The sequence below is a fragment of the Cryptomeria japonica genome, chromosome 1 (genome assembly GCF_030272615.1).
Source record: "Cryptomeria japonica chromosome 1, Sugi_1.0, whole genome shotgun sequence".
Taxonomy (NCBI): Eukaryota; Viridiplantae; Streptophyta; class Pinopsida; order Cupressales; family Cupressaceae; genus Cryptomeria; species Cryptomeria japonica.
The window spans coordinates 14,016,588-14,027,509 of record NC_081405.1 but is presented as its reverse complement, the minus strand read 5'-3'; positions in this window follow the sequence as shown (position 1 = coordinate 14,027,509).

The window sequence follows — 10,922 nt, the reverse complement described above, 5'->3', positions numbered from 1 at the left end:
CTTCATTTATCCCCCACTTTAGTGGGATTATAAGCGTTTGCCAATACTTCTCATAAAGTACAAGAAAACAAGACTGAAATACTTTCACCACGTCAAGGAGGCAAGATACACCAAGCCCCCAGTGGACTAAGGATATTATGGCATTGATTGAAAAATTTAAAGGGAAGATCAAGAGAGACAACCATGACTGCAAGTAGCAAGGTTCCCCTCACCATGAGTCATGAAAAGAAAGGATACCAAAAATTACAAAGTAAAGCCAAGTTCACTAAGTAACTTTGAGTATCAAGAAGGAAAATATGAGTGGAGTTATGCCCCACGTTAAAGCGATCGTGCATGCCTTATCGGGAGAAATTGCTTTAAGGTAGGATACACTCAAGAGAGAGAGAGAGAGAGCACGCTATCACAAGGATTTAGCCCCCAATCAAGGAACAAACCTAAGGATAATGAACACAAAACACAAAAGATGAGGTAGTTTCTCTTTCCTCGATGTCAATATGTTTTATGATAACTCATGTATATCATATGTATATATGTGCATAGAATAATCGCCATTACCCAAAGGAAGGAAATTGCCTTGGAAGAAAGGGAATAGAAGATGTCTTTTGAGTCAACATGAAAGAGACCAAAAGAGATCTCAATGCTTTGCATCATCCTCAAGTAGATATTACTAGGGAAAATAGAAGAAGAGGGATACACATAGAAGAATAATCACAAAGGAGCAAGAAAAGAGAGAGGTAAAGGATCTATGATACTAATGTAGCTAGTCTAGCACATCATCCACCTCCCGATCTTGTTGATCACTATTTCGGGAAGGTGATAAAATGCCAGAGGAGCGACATTGAGTACATCAGATGGAGCTATCACAAGATCCAAACAAGGACTATGCTCATGTGCTAAGTCACTTTGTTCATTTTTAGGAGCTAGGGTTAAGGCTTTTGAAAATTCTACAGATAAATGTTTGTCCACATCAACATATTCATAGTCACTATTAGAAGCATTAGGAGTTGTATTGCCATTATGAATAACATTTTCACCTATTTCTTCATCAAGATTTATAGAAAGAGGAGCGCTAACATGAATAGGAGTAAAACCATCACATGTTTTTTGCAATTTATGATTTAGAGATGTAGGTTCAACATCTTGATTAGGATAAAAGGGAATCATGTCAACTGTTGGTAAATTTGGGAGAGAGAATATTTTGAGGAACAAATTCATGAGCTCGAGCATGATACTTTTGTCAGCGATCTTTTGCACAATGATTACATCAATTCTTAGTGGAAGACTGAGAAGGAGGAGGAATATTTATGAAAGGAGGAATATTTGTTGAAGGAGAAATATTCTCATCTTTGTTAGTTGGAAGTTTAGGTTGAGTTCTTTTAGGTTGGACAAGAGGAGAGGCAAGCCTCTTCTCTCTATAAGAGCAGGGAGGTGGAACTACACCATATAAAGGAGGAATTTTTGGTGTAGGAAGGAGACCAAGTCCATCATGAGGAGGAGGTACAGGTCTAACCTTAGGAGGAATATTGTTGTTCTTCTTATGAGAAGACATAATCTCATCCATAGGAATAGGTTGGGAATCTTCTTGAGGAGGAAGATTAGTTCTATCTGTCAAGGGAAGAACATCATCTTAAAGAAGGATGGGAATGTCAATTGTTGGATTTCTAGGTTGGCTCAAGGATAGGATAATATCTTTCTTCCACTTTTGATAAGACTGAAAGAGAGAATCGCTTCTTGGTGGAACATATTGGAATTGTTTAGGCCAAAATATATCAATAGGAACACCTAGGCTTCTTTTGGCTGGTTGAAATAGGCTATGACTAATAGTTATGGGTTCTCCATTGTGGGAAAATTTCAAACACTTATGGATTGGAGAAGCAAAAGCCTTCATGGAAGATAGCCAAGGATAGCCCAACTTCACACGGAATTTCTCAAAGGAAGGAATGATAACAAAGTTGATATCCATAGTTTTAGTGTGAACCTCAATAGGAAGTGTGACAGAACCAATGGTAAGACAAGAGAATCCATCAAATAACTTAACAACCACATTAGTTTGATCATAGATTGGTTTATACGAATGTAAAGTGAAAAGATACTCCTAAGTGATGACATTAACCATGCAAGATGGATCGATAAGCACACCACGACAAGGCAATTCCTAAATATTTGCAACTATGTATAAAGACCCATCAGGTACTCTAATGGTCTCACTAGGGTCAAATGTGATACATAATTCCTTAGGTATTCTTTGTTTCTCTGCCATATTAACTAGATTATGAACTGTGGTAGTCACATCAGAAGGAGATAAAGAGGTATGTTCAGTCTCAATCGCGTTAGAGGTATGAGAAGGTAAGGATTAGTAAAAATATTAAGATTTTGATTAGGAGGGGCTACTGATTTGTTTCCCTTATCATTCACACCTACCACATATATAGTATTATTATCAATCAAATCTTGAATCTTACTTTTTAATGAAAAACATTTCTCAGTGTCATGACCTGGTTGACGATGAAATTGAAAAAAATAATTATTATCAAAGTAGGGTAAGGCTTCTTTAGAAGGGTCAACTGGTTTTATGGGAGGAAGCTTGATAACATTTCTTTGTAACAATTGAGACATAATGCTATGTAAATATTCATTCAATTGAGTAAATTGTCTTTCTCTTTTGAAAAAATTAGAAATAGGAGGCACACCTATTGTAGCATTCACATTGTTGTTGATGATGTTGTCATTGAATTTGATGAATCCTTTGCTTGGTTTGAACTTCGCAAACAGTTTTTGAGAATTGTCGCCCTTATCACTTGGAGCCATCAAAGTGGATTGCTCCAGTTGACTCACAGTCAATTGATAATTGTGAAGTGTTGCGCACAACTACGGAAAGGAAGTAAACTCAGAAAGGAGAAGTTTATCTCTAATATATTTTTGCAAATTAGAAATGAATTTTTTTTTAATATCATTATCAAGCACTTGAAAAGAAATTTGAGAACACAAATGCTTATATCTACCAATGAAATCAGTCACTTTTTCTTTAATACCTTGTTTACAATGCATTAAATCAGTCAAAGTGATTTTAGGACCTACGTTGTTTTAAAATTGTTGAATAAAAGAATTTTCTAATTGTTGAAAAGAAGTAATAGAATAGGAAGTAAAAGATCAATACCATTGTAAAGCCTTATCTCTTAATGTTCTAGTAAACAATTTTGCAAGCAATCTTTGATCATAAGCAAAGTCAATACACAAAGTTTGGAATGTCTTGACATGCGTTAAAGGATCACCTTTTCTATTATAGAGTTCTAATTGAGGGACTTCAACATGTTTAGGAGGGATGGCTCTAACAATATCAAGAGAAAGTGGGCTTGCAACATCGAACATGGGCACACTAAACTTGGATTGACTCATAGAAGCGATTTGTTGTTGCAATGATGACACAGTTTGAGCAAGATTATCAATGGCTACTTCGGTTGAAGAATTCATGTTAGACATGTTTGATTGAGAAGGGGGTGTGATGTTGTTAAAAGAAGGCATTGATTGAGAATAAAGTGGAGGAACACTAAGGTAAGTAGGCATAGGAGATGATTGAGTAGGAAATGGGACACTAAAAGGAGGAATAGAATGATTGGATGAATTGCCCCCTTGTGTCACATTTATTGGGTGAGAGACAAGGGGAATACTTATTGAAGGCATGGGTAAGGATGAAGGATTGATTTAAGAAGAGGGATTTCCCCCATGACTAATGGGTGTAGGTATGACATGTTGAGTTGATGTAGTCATGATATTCAAAGTGAAAGTAGGAATACTAGCCATCAGAGTGGTCAAAGGAATAGAATGATTGATTTGTGTAGAAGGTGGTGAATAACCTAAGTTCTCAACACAACTCATTATAGGCATGACATTAGAATCAACAATATGAGTGATTCCATGCATTATATCAATTCTATTCTTACCACTTTGAATCGTGCTCTTTAGGCCTTCAATTAATGGAAGAGCTTCACTATTAGGGTATTCTTGGGACATCCATTGTTGAAAGTTGTCAAATTGATTATCCAATTTTGAAATTTGATCTATAGATACTCTAGTCAAAGCTTCTTCTTCATCATTGGAATCATCAATTGGATAAATAGAGATGTTATTAGGATGGGAAGAATTAGCATTATCCTCATTGAAGAAGTCACCTAAATTAGGCTCCATCTCCTCGATAATTAAACTTTGGGAAGTATTAATTATAATGCTTCATCTAACGGGGATAGTGTAGGAGTAAGTGCACCAAGATGTTGAAAAAAAAGGGGGGTATAAGTGGCCACTTTTTTTCTTAAAAATAGGTAAACCTGAACTTCAAAGAGATAATTTAAGATCATCCACCAAAACCTAAGAGTTGAGAAAAGAAAATAAGAATTGTAGTGCTCTGAATCTAGTTTCTAAAGTATGAAATTTTTTTAAAATTGGATAAGATTAAAAGGGTCAAACCTCTCGCCCACGAAAAACTGTTCCTAATTTTTTTTAGAAAAAATATAACATAGATGTTTTTGTGTGCTGCACAAAATATATAGTTAAGTTTATTATTTTATAAAACCCTTTGGTAGGATGATAGGTAAGAGTGAGATCTGGATTTGTGTATTTTTTAATAATTTTTCTTTGAGTATTTTTTTTTTTATGATTTTTTGAAGTGATCGCATCCTAAATATTTGGTACCTATTCATGCGCAGGACATAACTTGCATCAAAATAATAGAAAATGCAAACTTTTTTTTTTTAAAGTGTAAATAACCTAGTGTAGAAAAATAATATGTAATTTATTTTGAATTTGGTCAAGTATATCAAAATTTATTAAAAAATTGGTAGACATATGTCTGTGAGGACTGTCAAGGCACTAGCAAAGAAAATTAAAGTTTACTATGCTAATGTAGTCCAAAAATAGAAAAATTTGTATGGTCAGAAAACTGAGAAGACGTGTGGTATTATGGTGGTAATTTTAGAGATACCCACTTGACCATTTATAAACCCAATGATGATGAAGTCAAGAAATCATGTTGGAAGATGATAGGTAAGAGTGAGATCTAGAAGTTGTGTATTTTTTTGTAATTTTCCGTTGAGTATTTTTTTTTTTTTTTTTTTTTTTGAAGTGATTGCATCCTGAAAATTTGGTACTTGTTCGTGCATAGGGCATAACTTGCATCAAAATATTAGAAAATGCAAACTTATTTTTTTAAAAATGTAAATAACCTAGTGTAGAACAATAATATGTAATTTATTTTGAATTTGGTCAAGTATATCAAAATTTATTAAAAAAATGGTAGACATATGTCTGTGAGGACTGTCAAGGCACTGGCAAATAAAATTAAAGTTTACTATGCTAATGTAGTCCAAAAATAGAAAAATTTGTATGGTCAAAAAACTGAGAAGACGTGTGATATTCTGGTGGTAATTTTAGAGATACCCACTTGATCATTTATAAATCAGATGACGATGAAGTCAAGAAATCATGCTAGAAGATGATAGGTAAGAGTGAGATCTAGAAGTTGTGTATTTTTTTGTAATTTTCCGTTGAGTATTTTTTTTTTATGATTTTTTGAAGTGATCGCATCCTGAAAAATTTGGTACCTGTTCGTGCGCAGGGCATAACTTGCATCAAAATAATAGAAAATGCAAACTTATTTTTTTAAAAGTGTACATAACCCAATGTAGAACAATAATATGTAATTTATTTTGAATTTGGTCAAGTATATCAAAATTTATTAAAAAAATGGTAGACATATGTTTGTGAGGATCATTAAGGCACTGGCAAAGAAAATTAAAGTTTACTATGCTAATGCAGTTTAAAAATAGAAAAATTTGTATGGTCAGAAAACTAAGAAGACGTGTGATATTATAGTGGTAATTTTAGAGATACCCACTTGATCATTTATAAACCTGATGAGAATGAAGTCAAGAAATCATGTTGGAAGATGATAGGTAAGAGTGAGATCTAGAAGTTGTGTATTTTTTTGTAATTTTTCGTTGAGTATTTTTTTTTGATGATTTTTTGAAGTGATCGCATCCTGAAAATTTGGTACCTGTTCGTGCGCAAGGCATAACTTGCATCAAAATAATAGAAAATAAAAACTTTTTTTTTTGAAGTGTAAATAACCTAGTGTAGAACAATAATATATAATTTATTTTGAATCTGGTCAAGTATATCAAAATTTATTAAAAAAATGGTAAACATACTATCAAGGCACTGGTAAAGAAAATTAAACTTTACTTTGCTAATGTGGTCCAAAAATAGAAAAATTTGTATGGTCAGAAAACTGAGAAAACGTGTGATATTATGGTGGTAATTTTAGAGATACCCACTTGATCATTTATAAACCTAATGACGATGAAGTCAAGAAATCATGTTGGAAGATGAAAAACGTGTAAAGGGACAAAAATGGGGGGGAAATGGGCTTGCAAGCCTTAGGGTCTTTTTTCAACCCTCTTACCAAGCCAAAAATTGCACGGGTTTTGAAAAAAAAAGTACTATTCACAGTTCTACATAACCCGCACGGGTTTGTAAGAACAAAAAGTACCATTCACAGTTCTACATAACCCGTACGGGTTATGTAGAACTAAAACCATTATTTTGTGTTTCACAGAACCCATAAAAGTTATGAAGACATAATAATGTATGTTTGTAAACTTAGCCTTTAACTACACATATGTGTAGACATACATATATAATATGTGTTTATGTATGTTTATATGCATATCTATGGTTATATATACATATATTTATATAGATATATGTATATATGTTTGTATACATGCATGTCTCTCTTCTTTTCTTCTCTCTCTCGTCTTCCTTCCCACATCACCATCTCTATCTATTTTGAGCCCTAATTATCCTCTTTGAGTTATATCTCATCTCTCTCCCCCTCATACTTCTCTCTCTATCAAGTCTCTCACCCTTTTCTCCTCTCTCTCTCTCTCTCTCTCTCTCTCTCTCTCTCTCTCTCTCTTGTTATCCTATCCTATTGGCACCCTCTCCCCCTTCTCTCTCTTTCTCTACCCCTCCCTCTCCCTCTCCCCCCTCTCCCTCCCCCTCTCATTATCTTATCCTATTCTCTCTCTCCCCCTCCCCCTCTCTTGACCCTACTCTCTCTCTCTCTCTCTCTCTCTCTCTCTCTCTCTCTCTCTCTCTCTCTCTCTCTCTCATTTTCCCAATCTCTCTCTCCTTTTCCCAATCTCTCTCTCTCTCTCTCTCTCTCTCTCTCTCTCTCTCTCTCTCTCCTTTTCTCAATCTTCCTCTCTCTCCCTCTCCCTCCATCCCCCTCTCCTTATCCTCTCTCTCTCTCTCTCTCTCTCTCTCTCTCTCTCTCTCTCTCTCTCTCTCTCTCTCTCTCTCTCCCCTTCTCTCTCTATCTCTAACTCTCTCTCTCCCTCCTCTCCTTATCCTACTATATCGCTCTCTTCCTACCCCCTACTCTCTCTCTCTCTCTTCCTCTCCCTCTCTTAATCCTATTCTCACCCCCTCTCCCTTCTCTTTCTTTCCCTCTCTCTTTCTCTCCCTCTATCTCCCTCCGCACTTCCTATTTGGTTCCTAGTTGTAAAAACTCGTATGGGTTATGCAGAACTAAGGCCAAAACTTCTAGTTCTGCATAACTTGCGGGTTTCTAAAAAGTATAATGTTCCTCAAAACCAGTACGGGTTTCGATGAATACTAAGAGGGGGGGTGAATTAGTATTCTAGAAATTACTGAACTCAAACTCTTAAACATTTTAGCAGATAGCTGGTATAACAAATTCACTAATAAACTTGTTAAGATAAATGCAAACCAAATAGCAAATAAAGCATTCACCCACAAAAGAACAATCACCATAACACAAGATATTTTGACGTGGAAACCCAAATGGGAAAAACCACGGTGAGAAGAAACTCACAAATAACTATTAGCAGGATAGAAACCAGACCGATTAAGGCCATACAATCTTCTTCACTAGAATAGATCCTGTTAGGAATCTAGATATTTGTTAGGAGATAAATCCTGTTAGAGACTATCTTGTTAAAGGATTTCAGATCCACAGTTGTGAACCACCTTGTTAGAGGATTTACAAAGGCTTTGTTGAGCCTACCCGGTTAAGGGTTTTAGACTTGTCAAAGATGTGAGTAATCAACAAGTGAGTGATCTAGATACTAGCACAGTATGCTTGGTTAGATCCTTGATAGATCATTGTTAATGAATTTCAGCATTACTTCAGTCTTCAATATCTCCACACTCTAACTCTTCACACAAACCTAATCTTCTCTGCAAAGATCGCACATAACCTTCTCATACATCATACATCTCTCACCTTTCAAACCCTAGACATGATTGTTGGCAATATTGCATTATAATAGACAATGAAATATTGTTGGCATTTCTTAAGGATATTGAGAAGGTTGTTGATGATTATGGATATAATTGACTAAAGATGTTTTACTATCTTGATATTATTATTTTTTCATTGATGTCAAGAAATTGATTTTCTAATTCAGTATGATGTTGCCATATCTTGAGAAGTATGATATGAAGATTATAAAGATGTCAGTAAAAGACATAGGAAAGAATATGATGAATAAGAGGATGAATAAGGTATTCAATGGGCAACTACTACCGAGTCAGACAATGATGAGATCATGATGTTTTAGATTGTTTTAACATCATACATATGTTGTAAATTGTAAAGGTTAATACTATACTATGTTATCAAGCAAAGAACTTAGTCGGTAAACCCTAAGGTTATCGCTATCAGTTAATGAAGGTGAAATGTCTACCGAGTGGAGTTTAGTATTCACCAAGTTGTTACCAAGTTGTAACCGAGCTATAACAGAATGCATTAAATGTTTACATGTGGTATTTAATGAAGGAAGCTGATGAGCTGGAGTAGATTAAATGATTGGTGAGCCGTGGAAGAAGTTTGTTAACGAATCTAAGGGAATGGAAAGTCGACATGAAGATCTACAGCTCAAATTGAACCGCAATACCCTAGCACAAGTTCCAAGACTATTATGCAAGTTCCAAGGCAGGGTAAAACATTTTCAGATCGAAAGATGCATTGAACCTGGACAAGATTAAAGATCTGATGGCTATGATTGATCATGGGAAATGTGATCAAGGAGATTACGCGATTACCTAATTGTTTATAAATAGGAAACTGTTGATAAACAATGCATGCGGGCAAGTGTATGCACAGGGATGATACATAGTGATTACCAAGCACAGAAGCTTGAAGACCTATTAGAATAATAGAGTATAGAAGCCCACCAGATAGACAAGATTAGTTCTATGTCTAGATTGTATTGAACAAATAGGAATCTGCTTTAGCATTTTAGATGTGAAGTTGCAGATAGATTTTTATTACTGTTATTTTGTGAAAGTGACAGAAAATCTCTTAACCGAGTGGACTTAACAGTCTTATATGTAAAACCCTCTAGCAAGGTGACATTTTGATTGAGTGTTTGAAATCCTTTAACAAGGTCACTTCTAACAAAGTGAAGATCCTAACAAATCTTAGGGAAATCCCTTAACCGGGTTACATCTAGAAATGTGTTTGTAATCTTTAATAGGATTTGTTTTTAACCGAGCATACTCTAGAAGAGTATATTTCTTAGTGGGTCCGAAATCCCACAGTGGTTTTTCCCTATTTGGGTTTCCACGTTAAATCTGGTGTTATGAGGTTTATATTGTTCATATGCTTTTGAGTTTGCATGTTTAATAGTTTTTGGTTATATTACTGATATATATGTTACCGAGGTTGAATCTGATGTTTTTATGGATGATTAAGTTTGTATGATTCACCCCCCTCCCCCCCTCTCATCTTGTTGGCTATTGGATCTATACTTATATTAAGTATCAGAACTATCAATTGGTATCAGAGCATTGGACTCCGAAAGGAAAGTTTAAAGGCACTTGAGTTAAAGATCCAAAGATGTATAAGAGGGATGCACCAAAGCTGAACAAGTCAAGTTTCTCTACATGGCAGAAAAGGATGAAGCTACATCTATCAGGAGTTGGAGAATATGTTGTATACTATTTGGAGAATGATTTTGTTACACTGAGCACCTATCCATTGACTATGGAAGAGATAAAGGCGAAGCAAGAACATATTCAAGCAATGATTGAAATAACATCTGTATTGACCGATTCAAAGTTTAATGATCTAGAAGGCTGCAAGGATGCAAAGGCAATGTGGGATACGCTCATATCAGTATATGGAGGAGATGAACATGTTCAAAGAGAAAAAGTAGACAGTCTGAAAGGACAACTTGAATCTATGAAGATAAATGAAGGTGAGAACATAACTCAGTACAGTACAAGACTAAAGGAGATTGTCAATCAAATCAAAGGAGCAGGTGGAACTATTGAAGAAAAGGATATAACAAGTAAGTTGTTGAGAACCCTTCTACCAACTTATGCAATCTAAGTCTCTGCAATCAATGAATTGAGGTTTGTACCTAATATGCTAGTTTATTTAGATGCTACTATTGGTAAGCTACATGCATTTGAGTTAAGTAATTTTGATAACAGTGGATCTTCGGTAAATAAAGTTGAATCAGCATTTAGTTCTTTTCATCTTGATGAATCTAATGATTACAATGAAAGAAAGTATAAGTACTCTGAAGGAGATCACAGTGGAGCAAGTGAAAGATTTTGGAAGAACATGGAAGAAGTACACAAACTATATGAGGAAATCATAAAGCAAGAAGAGTTTGAAGCACTATTAGCCAAAAGGTTACCAAGAGGCAAAGGTAAGTATAAAGGAAAACTACCTTTGAAATGTTTCAATTGTGATAAGATAGGACATATGGCTTCTAACTATCCTGACAAAGATTTTACTGAAAAGAGAGATTACCGAGATGACAGACAGAAAGATAATCATTACAGAGGACACCGAGACTTCAGAAGAAGAGATAGAAAGACATGCTTAATAG